General features: G+C 47.2%; 1 protein-coding gene across 4 annotated transcripts in view; it reads right to left on the bottom strand.

The window, feature by feature from the left end:
* The window catches only part of LOC147883569 (uncharacterized), a 30,758-nt gene extending 15,290 nt beyond the window's left edge, over window positions 1–15,468 (bottom strand). For 2 of the 4 annotated variants that reach the window (XM_087399806.1, XM_087399809.1), the window contains exon 1: window positions 15,382–15,468. The gene's annotated coding sequence lies outside the window, so the exon portion shown is untranslated. Of the gene's footprint in view, window positions 1–2,028; window positions 2,131–14,836; window positions 14,965–15,381 lie in introns of those variants that run through there. The other 2 variants (XM_087399808.1, XM_087399807.1) reach the window with 2 other exon arrangements.
* Window positions 15,469–16,017: the final 549 nt, after the last annotated feature.

Raw genomic sequence — 16,017 nt, 5'->3', positions numbered from 1 at the left:
CCTGCTAACAATATTGTGCAACTGCTCATATGATTCTGCAGTCGTCCGTACAGCTGTCCAGCTGTACGGACACGTCTAACAGAAACCTTTTTCCGCCGAAATGCAGCAGCTTGCTATTTCACCTGTTCTAGAATAGAGATGGAGTGAAAATGACAACAAAATGACCCACAAATCACTAAAGCAGTGCTTGCAGTTGTTGTGACTGACACTAGTCTGTTTCGAAGGCTGTTGGACAGATTGAAGCTATTGGATCCAGCTGAAAATCAGCAGAATAAGTATGGGACTGAGCTGGAGTAGTATGTGACTGAAACGGAGCAAGTCAAGGTGCAAAAAGTTAGAACGGGCTTGCTTGCTCACTCACCCATTTTTAGAACTTGTTTTGTCTTGTTAGGATCTACATAGGCTAGAACGAGTCTAGTCTAGCTACTCCAAAGAGTGTTGGGCCTTAGCCGATCTTAATAATTGAATCACAGTACATTTGAGCTGCGATAGTGAGCTGGGTGCTACACAAGGAGCTGAGCTGAGCTGAAGGTGAGCACGAGGAGGCAAGTAGGAACACGAGAACTTGCTCTAATACCCTTGTTGTGTGAGGGGAGCAATGGAATGAAGATATAATGCAAGGAAGCAAACGATAAGCTAAGGAACCGAGAGTACTTGCAAATCAATAATGAAGGAAGTACATGAGGTGGCCCCCAAGTCAACCAAGGAGTTGACCAATGAAGTCGACCTGTATTTGGCCTACAAGGCCATACTAAGGCTAAGTGCTAACAATCAATTAGGGATAGCCATGGTTTTTGTGCCAAGCTCATGAGTCAAAGCCCAGGAGATCTACTACCGAGACCACCTTCAAACTGAAGGGTTGAAACCGGCCTCTAATCACTCAGAGGGCAGTGGAACTAAACCTTTAATCACTTCAGCACTTCATTACAGCTCACAAAGCATATATCACAACCATTAACCATTGCACGATCACCATTTGGCATTTACCCATTTGTTCACAAACAAAACCACTGAAAAAGGTATGGAGGCTAGAATGCCCCTGCTCAACAAACATAGACAAGTGCACCCGATTGGCCCCAAACACCGTGGCGCCCCTTTCAGTATTTTTTTATATTTCACAGTGAAATAATTACAAGTTGCATCTGAGAGACCTTCCCTGCAACTGAGCACGCAGCCCCAGTTCACTGAGCCTTCGCAAGGCTTTCAAGCATAGAACACCATCACATAAGTGCACTTAACCCATAGGCTCAATCCAAAGGCATTCTCTTTTCCGAGTGCAATTCCATTGGCTATCCAAATGCAATCACACTGCACCCCAGCTGCACTCTCTGAGTGGTTTCCAGATGGCATTCACAAAGCTTTTCAAAGCTCCTTCACCATGAGACCCGCGATGTAGGCACGCCTAAGTAGAGGATATGCTTCATTGGCTAGACTAGAGAGACAGTGCTTCCGCTCTCATTTTCACAATACGGACCAAAGGGTTACTTTTTGACTCCTTGGTCCGCCTTGCAGGGATGTATGGCAGCCCATGCTGGGGACCAAATTTGTTGGATACAGAGTGGGCCAAGGTGGAGCAGCTACAGGTTCTCACGTTATCACGGATGATCCGTGGTAAGCCATCTGTCCCTCACTAAATCATTCAGGCGGAGTTTGGGTCACCCCCATTATAGCTAGATGCTGCATTTTAGGTCATTACATATTTGTACCGAGTTAGGGAGTATGGGGATTACACATCCGGGCGTAGCAGGATACCATGGCTAGCACTGTCCTCTTCTATGGCACTTGCAGCAGGGGGAGATCAGAGGTGTTGGTATGCACACACAGAGAGATGGTTTGCAGGATTAGTATTAGCGTTAACTTCCTTTATAGAGGATAACTTCCTCATTTCGGTCTTTCGTTGTAACACAACTCCTACATTCTAGATACATCTCCACATTTTGGAGTTCTCCTCTCACCGCTTTCCTAACAAAAAAACCATCCCAAAGCAATCTACTAAAATCTCCAATGAAGCATATTGAGAATGCATACCCTGGAAACTCAATCTCGTGTTGCTTGCCGTCGGAGCAAACCACATACCTCCCAGAAGTACCTTCTTCTTCCATGCCTTTGTGTAAACCTGTATTCGACAGGTGTCAACTCCGTGCCTTCTGTCACCTCCCAGATTGCCCTAGCCCCTAGATGACTTCAAACATTCACTTTCCAAGTCAGATAGCCGGTTGCATCCAACTTTCCAATCTCACTGAAATTCTGAATGAGTGAGCCAGATCCCAATGTAGATAACCTGAAGTCTTTCAACCCATTTTTACATTCACTGCAAGTCAACACAATACAACTAAATGTGCAAGCTCCTTCCTACTCGACAAGGTCACCACCCTTCATTTTTGTAGATAACCTCCGTGCCTTCTGTCACCTCCCAGATTGCCCTAGCCCCTAGATGACTTCAAACATTCACTTTCCAAGTCAGATAGCCGGTTGCATCCAACTTTCCAATCTCACTGAAATTCTGAATGAGTGAGCCGGATCCCAATGTAGATAACCTGAAGTCTTTCAACCCATTTTTACATTCACTGCAAGTCAACACAATACAACTAAATGTGCAAGCTCCTTCCTACTCGGCAAGGTCACCACCCTTCATTTTTGGAGAAGGCACTTCGTTGATGATCTCCAGGACAGCAAAGCTCATCAATAGCTTGGCTTTGATACCATGTTAGAGAGACAGAGTTGCTTGCTGAAGCCAACTCCTACGCAGCGGAATAAATGACATCTCAAGACCTCAAAACAAAAACTTCAAATGCCAACTCACTCTGTGTGCTTGTAGTTGTATGTATAGAGAGAGAACACTTCAGATAAAGAGAGAGTATACAAAGATGTACAGCCAAACAATCGCATATATAGACAAAAGATCCAAGTACAAAATCTTGTCAAACCTGTACTATCACCTTCAGCAACATCCATTAATGTAGGGCACCAGTCTTAAACACTGTTTGTTGTTCCTACTGCTGTACACCTCTCCTATATCACAGCACACCTCCAACTGATTTCAGTGGCTGCTCTAGGTAGAGTCTCCTGCTGATCCTCCTATACACAACAATCTGGCTCTTCTACTGTGAGTCGATCTACCCCTTTGTGTGCCCCTAGAATGGTACAGTTCTACAGAATGACTGCTTGGAGTGCCCACATAGGGCCTTTATATAGGGCACTAGGCCCTCTAATCTGGCCGGCCTGCATCCAGCAGACCGACCTAAATCAGCTGACTGAGTCTGGTCCAGCCAACCTATCTACAGACTGGGCCAACCCAGTCTGTCCATCTACTTCCATCAGCCCTCCAAAGCCTAGAGGTCTGCTACTGATGTACCCAACTGCTCACCGCAGTCTGTTGCTGGCTGTGCCTACCATGTGGCGTGATTCTGCTGCAGGTCTGCTGCCCCAGCTGTTAGAAATGGACCAACAGAGGGTACGCATAGCAAAAGACTGATAGAATAGCCCAGGAGCTCACACAGTGTGTGTGGGGAGTGGAATCACAAACTTCTTCAACTTATGTGCATCACATAGATGTGCAGATGCATCAATAGACAATGAACCAACCAGATATAGAAGCTACCAAAAGAATATATATTTCCGTCCAAAGCTATGGACACAATACAAAAGAGAGATAGATCCAAAGTCCCACCAAAACATGGTCCTTTGATCTTACCACCACGCCATTCTACTATATGCCGGATATCTCTAGACTTGAGTCCGTGTGCTCCACCTCGAGCGTATGTAGACTCCCCGTCCAGATCTCAGCTTCTCGCTGCCCTGATAGACATCCAGATCTCAGCTTCTCGCTGCCCTGATAGACAGCCTAAGATTCAGCCCTGCAAACTCAGTCTACAGCACACCACTGGCTCCCCTTCACCTCCAGTATTGAGGCCCAAGGGAGAGGCTTGCTGGCTGCTCCTGTCTGCTCACTCTTGCTGACTGCTGGATACAAAAATGAGGCCCAAAGCCTCTCCTTTTATAGGCCCAAGGCCTGTCAAAATAGCCTACCAGTCAGGCTGCCTCTGGCCAACCCAAGCAGGCCGATCAGGCCCTAACCTGGTCTGCTCCATAAATGCCCACAGCAGACCACTTGTCTGATGGCTTGTCCTGCCATCATTGCGCCTTTGCCAGTCCCTTCTCCCACGCCGTACAGATCAGAACACCTTACAGATGTCAGCGCCATGTCTTTGCCTAGTATTCTGGGTCCCTTGTGCTAGCTACTACTTCGCCTATTGCTGCCCCCTTGTTGTCCACCATATCCTCCGGCTTCGCCTCCGCTTCTGTTGTCAGTTTCCACAGTTTCCGAGCCACTAAATGACTCCAGATCTTCCCCTTCCACATAGAATAATTGGTCCCATCTAGTTTCCCAAAGTCTCCAAAGTTAGGGATGGTGAAAGAAAGAAATCTGGGGGAGCAGGAAGGGAGAGAAGGGGCTGAAGAGGCTTCTGACATTGACATCTCTGCTGCTAAACCACGCAACAAAATCGAACAAACTCAACCTTCTATAGACCAGAACTCCATACACACCTAACTGAGCCTGAGTCACCCTCCTTCTCACAAGGGCACTATCCTCCAATCGTGGAAGTCGATTCCCAAGAGCCTCTGAATCAGGGTAGTCCTTTAGCAAGGTCCCTGCTTTTAGGCTCCCACACTTGTGATCCTCCTACTTGGGCTCTGATACCATGTTAGAAATGGACCAACAGAGGGTACGCACAGCGGAAGACTGATAGAATAGCCCAAGAGCTCACACAGTGTGTGTGGCGAGTGGAATCACAAACTTCTTCAACTTATGTGATCGGATAGATGTGCAAACTCATCAATAGACAATGAACCAACCAGATATAGAAGCTACCAAAAGAATATATATTTCCGTCCAAAGCTATGGACACAATACAAAAGAGAGAGAGATCCAAAGTCCCACCAAAGCGTGGTCCTTTGATCTTACCACCATGTATTTCTACTATCTGCCAGATATTTCTTGACTTGAGTCCGCGTGCTCCACCTCGAGCATATGTAGACTCTACGTCCAGATCTCAGCTTCTTGCTGCCTTGATAGACAGCCTAAGGTTCAGCCCTGTGAACTCAGTCTGCAGCACACCTCTGGCTCACCTTCACCTCTACTATTGAGGCCCAAGGGAGAGGCTTGCTGGCTGCCCCTGTCTGCTAACTCTTGCTGACTACTGGATACAAAAATGGCGCCCAGGGCCTCTCCTTTTATAGGCCCGAGGCCTGGTCAAAGTAGCCGACCAGTCAGGCTGCCTCTGGCCGACCCAAACAGGCCGACCAGGCCCTGACCTGGTCTGCTCGATAAATGCCCACACTTCCATAGTACCAAGCCTATAAATAGGCCTGGTTGGCTGGCGATTCCCAGTCCAACCAGCCCACTTAAACAGGCCACTTGTCTGCTGGTTTGTCCCGCCATTATGGCACCTCTGCCAGGTCTCCCGCGCCGTACAGATCCGTACACCCTGCAGATGTCAGTGCCATGTCATCGCCTACTTTCTGGGTCCCTTGTGCTGGCTACTGCTTTGCCTTGCAGATCCATCCCAGCTCCAGGTACCTTCCATGTTGTTTTTCTGTGAGGTGCTGCCCAGATGGCAGCCCCCTCTCCATGATGGATGCACTGCCCACATTACAGCCAGAATGCTGTCCATGTGGCAGGCACATCCTCACCTCACAGGATTGCGACCTGCAGATGGCGTCAGCATGGCGAGCCATATGTTGGGATATCTCAAGGTGTATGCCTCAGGCACACCTTATGTTTCTATGTGTGAGTGCTAGAGGCACAGTTAGGTGCCCACAAGCACAGTTAGGTGGTGGAAAAGCCACATAGGATGATTGAGTGAATCTAGGAGCAGATTGAGGAGATGATTGTGGAGCTTTGAGGTCATCAGTGATGTCAGTGACCTTGTATGAGGTGCCTACTTAAGGACCTCTCTTTTCTTCATTCCATAAGCAAGTATTCTGAGTTTGTGTCCACTCTTTGCTTTCCTTTCAGCTTTCCAACATGGTATCAGAGCCATTTGATCCCCCTTGAGCCCATTTTTGCCACATCATCATCTTCTTCCTCTTCTTCTTCTTCACCATCTCTCCCTCTTCTTCCAAAAATTTGCTTGAGCTTGTTCTCCTCCGATTCTCACCCATTTCCCACGCCCTTCCAGCTGGAGATCCCTCTTGTTGGGGCGAATTTCGGGCTGCAAGGAATTGAAGAAATGTGAGCTCTGCTGGTCGCCATTGTACGAAAGTCGTCGATTCTTCTTCCTGCCTTTTCTCTGCGCCTGCTCCGTCTTTGTCTAATTCCTTTCAGGGCAAGCTTCTCCATACCTAGAGCTACCTTGTGCTGAAATCTGAGCAGCAATGGCTGCATATTGAAGGAGAAAACAGAGAAAAACCAGTCGACTTTGTTCAAGAAGGTGAAGGCGACCTGACGCATATTTTCGCCTCTTCTTCCCAGAGGATCTACTGTGGTATACCAGCTTTCTTTTGCCTCAGAAAGCCCCCTTTCTTTTGCTTTGAAGAGTGTGCTATGAGCCCTCCAAGTTCAGCTCTCTAGTTTTGACAATTTTGACATGCTTTTAAAAATGATGCTACATAAAATGCTACTCTAGCATTTCTGGTCTTTTGAAGTTTTCAATAACTTCACTACAAGTGTTGCTTCAGTTTTGTTTTGACTTGCTAGACCTGGTTTTGATTGGAAAGTGTTTATTTCATCCACTTCTATGAAGCATGTAAAAGGAAGCATCATTGTTTGAAATCTAGTCACTACTATTTGCTACATCAAGTGCTCATACTTTGGAAGTATTTCAGTTATTTTTGCCTTGTAAGAGAGATAGACACTGCCCAATATCTGGGTTAGACCCTCTCATGGCTACCTTATATAATCTTGAGAAGTTCAATGGAAAGGGCTTCCATACATGGCAAATGAAGGTGAAATTTGCATTGATGCGGGAGAACTTATGGGGACTTGTCAAACCTACTCCTACCGCTTCTTCTACGGCCTCAAATGCTGGACAATCTTCAACTCCGAGACGACCAGCAAGGGATCCAGCAAGAGAAGAAAAAGCATATGCTCTCCAAGAAGAAGAAAGGCATATGGAGCTCAGGAAAGGCAATGACACTGCTTATGCTGTAAAAGTCCAGAAGGGCAAGTATACTCCTTGCAATCACTGTGGAAAGACAAATCACCTTTCAAAGGACTGCTTCAAAATTAATCCATGCAAGCACTGTGGCAAAAACAACCATAGTGAGAAGTTTTGCAGAGCCAAAGCAAAGACAGAAAATGCAAATCTACTTACAGTTAATGAGCCTCCACAAGATGAGGCATCCTTTGAAGATTATGCATTTTAAACACATCTCTATGTATGCTCCAGATCTCTCTTTTATGTCAAGGTACTCAGCCTGGATAGTCCTCCAAAATGAATGCAAATAAACTATTGTGTTTTGTGTGTTTTGTAAACACCTCTGGTCACCTTATGATGTAGGCCATGTGTATGTTTTGTTCCATGGTCCCTCCTGCAGACATTGTGTGCATGTACATGCAGGGGAGATAACCATTGGAAAGTCTTTTTGTATCCCTTTTTGTTTACCTTACACCCAAGGGAACCCTTGCTAGCATGAGAACCTAGCCATAGATTAATCCTTGACCACCATGAGATGGCATGAGAAACTATGAGACTAGATGTATCCTTGACATAGCCTGAGGCATTTCCTTGAGGGGGGGTTTGTTGGGATATCTCAAGGTGTATGCCTCAGGCACACCTTATGTTTCTATGTGTGAGTGCTAGAGGCACAGTTAGGTGCCCACAAGCACAGTTAGGTGGTGGAAAAGCCACATAGGATGATTGAGTGAATCTAGGAGCAGATTGAGGAGATGATTGTGGAGCTTTGAGGTCATACGTGATGTCAGTGACCTTGTATGAGGTGCCTACTTAAGGACCTCTCTTTTCTTCATTCCATAAGAAAGTATTCTGAGTTTGTGTCCACTCTTTGCTTTCCTTTCAGCTTTCCAACACCATATGGGGAGGGTAGTGGGCAGGCGAAGGGCCTGCAACAGACCCTAATAATGGCGCATAGGTTGGCGCAGCAGAAGCAGAGTGAACAGCAGACATGGCACGGGACTGCACAGACAAAGGCACCTATGTGGAAGGCATCTGTGTGCAGATGGACAGCCTGCAACAGAGCCTACAGGTGGCCAGATGCAGCAGCAAATGGGGCTGCCAGTGGGCAGTGGCATGCCTTATATAGGCTGGGCCCTTGCCTAGAGTGGAGAGCCAAAGGCCCTAGAAGTTTGGGCCAAAGGGCCCAGGTTTAGAGCCCTTAAAGGGCTGGACCAGCAGCAGACTGGTCGGCCAGTATGAAGCTGGCTGGTCGGTTTTTTGACAGGCCCCTGGGACCCTATAAAAGGACAGGCTTGTTGCCTCATTTGATCATCACTTGAAGCAGCAGGAACCAGCAGATTGGAGCAGCCAAGGAACCCTCTCTTGGGCCTATATATCAGGAGGTGAAGAAGGTGACAAGGAGCTGCAGACTGAGAGCTGGGAGAGCTGCCCACCTAGGCTGGTGCAAAGACAGCAAGGTGGAAGGGATCTGGACAGAAAGTCTACAAAAGCTCTAGGTGGAGCACGCGGGCTCGAGTCTAGAGATAGCCAGCAGATAGGAGAAGGACCTTGTGGTAAGATCAGAGGACCACACCATTGGTGGGACTCTGGATCTATATCTTTTGTATCATGTCCATAGTTTTGGACAGAAATATATATTTTGGTGGTTTCTCTATCTAGCTGGTTCATTGTCTATTGATGAGTCTGCACATCTGTGTGACACACATTAAGTAAAGAAGTTTGTGATTCCACACCCCACACGCACACTGTGTGAGCTCCTAGGCATTACTATAAGTCTTCCGCTGTGCATACCCTCTGTTGGGTCATTTTCTAACATGGTATCATGGTATCAGAGCCCAAGTAGGAGGCTCACAGGTGTGGGAGCCTGAAGGCAGGGACCTTGTTAAAGGACGACCCTGATTCAAAAGCTCTTGGGAATCAACTTCCACGACTGGAGGATTGTGCCCTTGCGAGAAGGAGGGTGACTCAGGTTCAGTCAGGTGCTTTCAGAGTTCTGGTTTACTGAAATTGAGTTTGGTTGACTTTGCTGTGTGGTATAAACAGCAGAGATGTCGACCTCTACAGCCTCTTCAGCCCCTGCTTTCCCTTCCTCCTCCCCTAGTTTTCTCTCTTTCACTATCCCTAACTTTGGAGAGTTTGGGAAACTGGACGGGACTAATTACCCGATCTGGAAAGTGAAGATCCGGAGTCATTTAGTGGCTCAGAAGTTGTGGAAGCTGACCACGGGAGTGGAGTCGAAGCCGGAGGACATGGTGGACAGGAAAGGGGAGATAGTCATGGCAGTAGACAGAGAGGAGCTCGAAGCTTGGGAAGACAGAGATGCCCATGCCCTGGCAATAATCGTAGGGACTACGGCGAACTCTGTTCTTCCACATATCTAGCTACCCGAGACGTCAGTAGAGGCGTGGGCCACCCTGAAGGATCTGTATGAGACGGACAACACCTCCTAGATTTTGCTTCTTCAGCATCAACTCTACAATCTTGATATGGAAGAAGGAGATACGGTACATAGCCATTTGACGAAGGTCAAGGTGGTGAGGGATCAGCTGGCAGCACTTGGTCAAAAGACAGACTCATGCCATTTGGCCTTGATGGTACTGAGGAGACTACCTCGGAGTTTCAAGAGCTTTGTTACGACTGTGACAACAGGACAGAGGACCAAACCTCTGGCGTTTGAGGAGTTGGGTCTATTACTGCTACAAGAGGAAGCTCGGGAGAAGCTCTACAACAAGGACAAAGACGACAAGGCGATGCTAGCAAAGGATTCCGCTGGCAAAGGAAAGGGCAAGCCTAACAGTGGCAGGTCCAAGAAAAACAACTCTGCAACGAGAAGACTTCGAAGAGGAAGCATAAGAAGAAGAGCTTCTACTGTGATACGCCATGACATTTTGCAAAGGACTGCAAAAAGAAAAAGGTGGATCAGAAAAACAAAAAGGAGTCCGACTCAGATTCAGAAGGAGAGGCCAAAGCAAATATGGTAATCAAAGAGTTGTTCCTAGTGACATCACCGAGTGTTGCAGAGGTCAAATATGTTGATCCAGAAATCACAGTGAGGATGTCTCACATAGAGATGTGGGTCGACGAGAAGTCAGATGCCTTTATGAAGGTGAAGGACAGCATGGAGCGCTTGGTACCTTCCAGGTGCGTGGCTATTGACACTAACACCGGGGTGGATTCCATCGAGGGCCTTGGGGTCTCATGGTCAGATGGATGCTGGAATTCAGAAGGGGACGATACATGATTACACAGGCTCTTGGTGGGTGCCTCAAAGAGGTACAGGGTTTGCTTTCGGGGCAAACACACAAGTAGTACAACACTCTGGTATGTACTTGATATTTTGCATTTGAGCCTTTATAGCATGCTGTAGAGAGACTCTGTTCTTCATTTGTCTCAAGTGATACGAGATTGGAAGGAATTGGCCTTCTTCGAAGGCAGAAGGGGAAGTATTGGTGCTTCTTCAAATCTCGAACGCAGATTGCTTGAAGGTGATGGACAAAGACTACTGAAGCCAGAAGAGTACATGCTTGAAAACTCAACGAGAGTTCATGATCCAGGTTATCTGGAAATATTCATTGGTTGCAGACCTTGCCAAAGGAAGGACGGGTTGAAACAGGCCCTCAGAGCATGGTGCCTGGAAGACTCCAGGCTGTTCACTCATTATGAGGGGGACAACTAGAAGATCGTGACGGCTGGATTGCTTGAGTTCGAAGGCGGGAACGTGACTGAAGGAGGTGGTGCCAGGAGGTGCTACCAAAGATGGACTTGTGTACCAGGATGGTGTGCGGAGGCGGAACCAGACCTGGTAGGAGCAGGAGCCACTGGATGAAAAGCCAAGAAAAGATTTCGACATCAAAGAGTTCCAGAGGACTACGACCAGGGAGTTACTGGAGCATCGTCATCGAGGTGTTGGCATTGGGCCGAGATGTGTCGGTGAGGGGGTGTTGGAAAGGCCACCTCCCCATTTGTAAGCCCCCAAATGAGGAGAGCGTGGGGGAAGGAGACCTAGGGCAGAAGATGCCCAGAGAAGGAAGAGAGGGGGCTGCCACATGGGCAGCACCTCACAGGATTGCAACCTGCAGATGGCGTCAGCATGGCGAGCCATATGGCGAGGGTAGTGGGCAGGCGAAGGGCCTGCAACAGACCCTGACAATGGCGCATAGGTTGGCGCAGCAGAAGCAGAGTGAACAGCAGACATGGCGCGGGACTGCACAGACAAAGGCACCTATGTGGAAGGCATCTGTGTGCAGATGGACAGCCTGCATGCAACAGAGCCTACAGGTGGCCAGATGGAGCAGCAAATGGGGCTGCCAGTGGGCAGTGGCATGCCTTATATAGGCTGGGCCCTTGCCTAGAGTGGAGGGCCAAAGGGCCCCAGTTTTAGAGCCCTTAAAGGGCTGGACCAGCAGCAGACTGGTCGGCCAGTATGAAGCTGGCTGGTTGATTTTTTGACAGGCCCCTGGGGCCCTATAAAAGGAGAGGCTTGTTGCCTCATTTGATCATCACTTGCAGCAGCAGGAACCAGCAGATTGGAGCAGCCAAGGAACCCTCTCTTGGGCCTATATATCAGGAGGTGAAGAAGGTGACAAGGAGCTGCAGACTGAGAGTTGGGAGAGCTGCCCACCTAGTATTTTGGTGGTTTCTCTATCTGGCTGGTTCATTGTCTATTGATGAGTCTGCACATCTATGTGACACACATTAAGTAAAGAAGTTTGTGATTCCACACCCCACACGCACACTGTGTGAGCACCTGGGCATTACTATAAGTCTTCCGCTGTGCGTACCCTCTGTTGGGTCATTTTCTAACACACCAGCCTCTGTACTGCCGACCTGATGCAGACCTTGTCTGCTACCAACCTGTACTGGTTCCTTGCAGCGCTCTCCTGATCTGCTAACCAGTACCAGGGCCTATTACCAGCCCCAGCCCAGTCATTTGCTGTGCTTTCCTGAGCCAGCCCAATGCCCCACAACCTGCCCAGACTACGGACTTACTCTCAGCCATATCTGCTCAACAGGGTGGTCTTATTAGTTTCAAACAAGAATGATAGTCTGTTGCTGCCCATGCGGCAGTCTCTCCCACCCCTTCTGTTTATGTGCCCATATGACGCTATGTTCACCTATATTGCTACACATATCAAGCCCCATTGCACTCCTCATTTGGGGCCTAACAAGCAGGACATTTACCCTTTCAATCCAATGCTCTAATATGTTCTACAATCTTGATCTAGTAATTGGTTTCAAATTTCAGCTTTCAGTTTTCAAGTTGCACCTCTTGAAGTATTATTTAGTCTCATGTATGACGATTATATTTACACACATAGTCAACTATAGTAGAATCTACTCGATTGTTGATGGTGATTGATCATTGCATTCTATAGTCCTGATCATTGCATTCTATGCACTATAGTCCTCCCCTCCTTACTTCTCTAGGAAAAAAATAATTCTTCAAAAGGTACTTAAAAATTTCCATACGATGCATGTACCAGAACTTGTGCCGTACACATATGGTAACACCTTGGAAATTAATTGAACTTTCTTTATTTCTTTCTCTCTCACTCTTCCCTGCTTTTCTTTCCTAACTCTGCGTTTTGTTTTGTATTTGTTCTAGTAAGCATTTGGTTTACCCAAGAGCTTTTGGAATGCTTAAAAACCCATGACAGCTTATGCTTGGGTACTGATTGTCAGAAGATAGAGAGCTGCTTGCTGTAGCCAATTTCCCACAGCATTAAACTTGTCCCAAGGTTCACAAATGCATAAACAGATCTCATTCCAACGCTCATGTTCACAAGTATTACTGAAGTAAATCACAAGCATAAACTAGAAAGTACACAGCAAATAGAATAGCCAAGGAATATGTTCCAAAATGCGTCAATGCTAACACACAAAATTCATAAGGCTAGAATATATTCAATTATAGAAACTTTTACATAGCTTAGTATTTTATGTATAAATTTGGGAAGATAGGATATATGCTAGTCTTATGTACCTAGACACGTGCATGCACATGCTATCTATCTACATACATAGGTAGAGAAAAAGAGAGAGAGAGAGAGACAGAGTGATACACACACAGACCCCCACACACAGGGGGGGAGAGAGAAGGAAAAGTCTCTTAGAGAGAGAGAATTGCAATTTTGAGAAGGTATATCAAAACAAACATAGATATACATCATGAATTCAAGAACATGCCCAACCAAAACAATGACATCACACATGCACACGCATCAATACAAACACACACACACACGTGCATCCATTTATGTGAAAGTGTTCATATTGAAGCTCCTCAGGCATGAAGCAGGCAAGCACTCCACAATCTCTTCATCCAAGCTATGAATGCTAAATTATTTCAGTTTGTATCTTGAATGAACCGTTCTGGAGAGAAATTTTAGGAAACATAGTGCAGCACCTTGGACAATGAAAGATGACGTGTGCTTGTCCACTAAACCACAGAAATATAACGTTTAAAATCGTCAAATAGCAGATCCATGGAGATGGGAGAGCGAGAAATTTAACGATTTGCAAAAAAAAAACCACCTTAAAGTCTATAATTTAAACGCCCACACTGAAATACAGCCCTTAGGTTCATATTGAGATTTATCAGGAGTAGACTACATTGTATGACCCTGCTACAGGCCTTCAGGTATTGCACGTTGACTAACAGGTTGAAGGACCTATGTGAAACTATCAGGCTGGCCAGCTAGCAGCTCTAACATGAGGAGGGTAAACATCTGACCAAGGGCCTAGGCAGAGGGGGATGTAAAACCTACCATCAAACCAAGGGATCAGTCCAGCAGCCATTTAATCTCGTCCCAAGCCTGGAAACAGGACCAGTTGCCATCTTCAGTTGGGCCAGCCAACCAGCAAGGTTATCATCAGGGAGGCAGGCAGAGCTTTATGTCAAAACCTACAGTCACACAAATTGGCTTGGACGGTAAAATATTCAGCAGCCAGTTTAAAAGCTACACAAAGCAATACCTCTCCCCATGCAACCCATCGCACTACATTTACGTAACCGATTTTTAACAGTAACTCGAATCGGCGAATCCCTTGATTCAAAGGAACCTACGCCCAAGCAAAATGTTTACGCTCCGGGTTCTGGCGACTCACATACATCCACCGTAGAGGTTGTCAGGCAGAAAGACTCAACTTGTTAGTTGGGCTTATTACTCCTTAACAGCTTCGGGGTCATATCATAATCTTTTTTAAAGATTTGCAACACCTATGCCTTGAAGCATTTTCACCATGGTGGAAATGTATGGCTTTCCTGCTCCTGAGGTGGGTGGTCATATTATGGCTGCCTACCACTAGCTGACGGAAACTACTAAGAGGGTCTGTTCGACTCCGTAGATGGGATCACGGGCGAATTTTCTTCTGCCTGAAAAACTCTCTGCTATAAATCGAATCGTCTAAAATGGTCCCTCCAGATAAATGCCATCGTTTTAAAGAACAAAATGTCTCAGCATTAAAATTTCGTCTTGAAGGATTGTCACTGACAAAGCCATGTAGCAACTATTGGCAGTTCGTTAAACCTGTCGTTGTTCAACTTAATAGTTAAAACTTCATCTTCTCAAACGCGATACCGTCTATCCGATCACTCTGCGTTCCCGACTAAGTAAGCGCAGCCGTCGAGCGGTAATTCGAGAATCTGAGTTAAACATGCACCCGCATTTTTTGTCAATGGTGTGCAAGAATACGACCTCTATTGCCAGAACCATGATCATTGAGCGGTTTCACTCTCGCAGATGCATTCACGCGTCACGCGACGAGAAATTGCTGGCGTTCGAGGGAACAAACATTAGGAAAACCAGTCCAGTTCTAAGCATAGAATGCTTCACTCCCCAACGCTGATCACTGCTGTTCCTTTGCGCTCTTCGAGAATCACACGACAAAAAAGGTTGAGCTTGGAGTAGACCAACCGGATTCACAAGCTGTCCTTTGGCCAGCTAAATCACAGGCAGAAGCTCCTCTACAACCCGAATGTTCCCTCCCTCTATCTATCCATTCCTCGCACGTGGCCGCAGATCGAGCTGCGCCAATCACCTCCCGCATAAGCGGGTGCAGTAGTGGCGGTTCCCAACCATCAAACTCGCCGAGGAGCCGCGCGAGCGAGCTGTCGGCAAAGTCGAGGGCAAGGGAGGGGGAGTAGGAGGAGGGGGAGGATTGCGGGAGGAAAAGCGAGGTAGGGAGGAGGAAAGGAGGGAGGAAAAATGGAGGAGGGGGAGGGGGGAGGGAGGGGAAATACCTGGGGAAAGGAGAAGGGGAGGGCGATCGCCATAGCCGGCAAAATTTGCAAAGCTTTCCGTGAAGAAACGCACTCTCACAAACGCACACAGAAAACTTCAGAAAAAACACTCGGGAATTAGCTTGCCGCTTTGAATGCGAGTTATGGCTTCCATCCCATCTGCATGCACACACATCCATCCATCCATCCATCCCATCTTCATGCATGCATACACATCCATGCCAGTTTGTCACCCCACACCTAACATCCATCTTGCTGCACTCGACGCCTCGCCATTTTGCTCCAAGAATTCTCAGAGTTGGACTCCACCTCCGACTCGGCTTTCCTCGCATTCGGCCGGTGTCCGCCTGCACTTTCCAACGCCTTTCTTTCTTTCTTTCTTTCTATGTGCTTATCGAGAGCACGTGCACACAGATGTCCACTTGCCCATTCTGCCCACGTTTGCCCTCTCACACGCCTATTCCATGCTCAGGGCAAGTTCACACGAGGCAATAACAGCAACCAAATCGTCCTCTTGGGAAGCTCTCGCACCGTTGTGTGACGTTCACGCATGGTGGACATCCATCGCGTCATTTACTTCTCATAGCTTCACCTAGAAGGTTATTGGTCGTTCTAGCATACCAATTTTTTTAATTG

Source organism: Dipteris shenzhenensis, chromosome 28, assembly GCF_047967505.1.
Source record: "Dipteris shenzhenensis isolate YYH24624 ecotype China chromosome 28, Dip_SZ_1.0, whole genome shotgun sequence".
Taxonomy (NCBI): domain Eukaryota; kingdom Viridiplantae; phylum Streptophyta; class Polypodiopsida; order Gleicheniales; family Dipteridaceae; genus Dipteris; species Dipteris shenzhenensis.
This window is presented reverse-complemented; position numbering and strand designations above follow the sequence as displayed.